The following is a 1,076-nucleotide window of genomic DNA, read 5'->3' on the forward strand; positions in this document are numbered from 1 at the left end:
GCGCGGGACGGGAGGGGCGTGGGAGCAGGCTGTGCTCACAGGGGGCGGCGACGACGGTGAAGGCGAGCAGCCTGACGGCGTCGGTGGCGGCGGCGACGGCGAAGGCGAGCAGCCTGACGGCGTCGGTGGCGGCGGCGACGGCAAGGTGGAGCACGGGCGTCGGACGGCGACGGCGACGAGGAGGAGGAGGGGCGTCGGGGGAGAAGTGGGGGATTTGGTCGAAACTGCTAAGTGTTGTATATATAGCAAGACCATTGGTCCCGGTTCGTGAAACCAACCGGGACTAATGCACCCCTTTAGTCCCGGTTGGTGCCAACAACCGGGACCAAAGGCCTCTTTTCAGCAGCCCAAAAGGGCGGGAAGTGGCGGCCTTTGGTCCCGGTTGGTGGCACCAACCGTGACTAAAGGGGGGGAATTGGTCCCGGTTCGTAGCACCAACCAGGACTAATGCACCCCTTTAGTCCCGGTTGGTGCCACGAACCGGGACCAATGGGCCTTGCACAACGGCGTGGTGGTGGGAGTTTAGTCCCACCTCGCTAGCTGAGAGAGAGTCGCACCTGTTTATAAGGTGCGATGCGCCAACCCTCTCGAGCTCCTCTCTAAAGCAGGCTTTCGGGCCTAATCTGTCTCTATATGCTTGTGGACCTGCTGGGCCTTCTGCGGGCCTGAATCCTGGCCCATGGTAGGGTTTCTAGTCGTATTCGGGCCGTGGGGGCCCAGTAGGAGGCACTTTTTTTCTTTACTTATTGTTGCTATTTTTAATTTTTTTTTCCCAGTTTTTTTGTTTTGTTTTCTGCATTATTTATTTTCTTTTGTTTTTTGCTTTATTTTTTAATTCTTTTTTGCTTTTAGTTTTAGAAAAATTATAAACATTCTGTTAGTGCCATTAGTTTTCAAATTTGAAAACACTTTTTGTTGTTGTTTTCTTTCTTGCTTTATTTGTTTTATTTTGTTTCTACTTACAACAAAATACTTATTGTTGCTATTTTTATTTTTTTTCCAGTTTTTTGTTTTGTTTTGTGCATTATTTATTTTCTTTTGTTTTTTGCTTTATTTTTTAATTCTTTTTTTCTTTT

This window comes from Triticum dicoccoides, chromosome 1B (genome assembly GCF_002162155.2).
Source record: "Triticum dicoccoides isolate Atlit2015 ecotype Zavitan chromosome 1B, WEW_v2.0, whole genome shotgun sequence".
Taxonomy (NCBI): Eukaryota; Viridiplantae; Streptophyta; class Magnoliopsida; order Poales; family Poaceae; genus Triticum; species Triticum dicoccoides.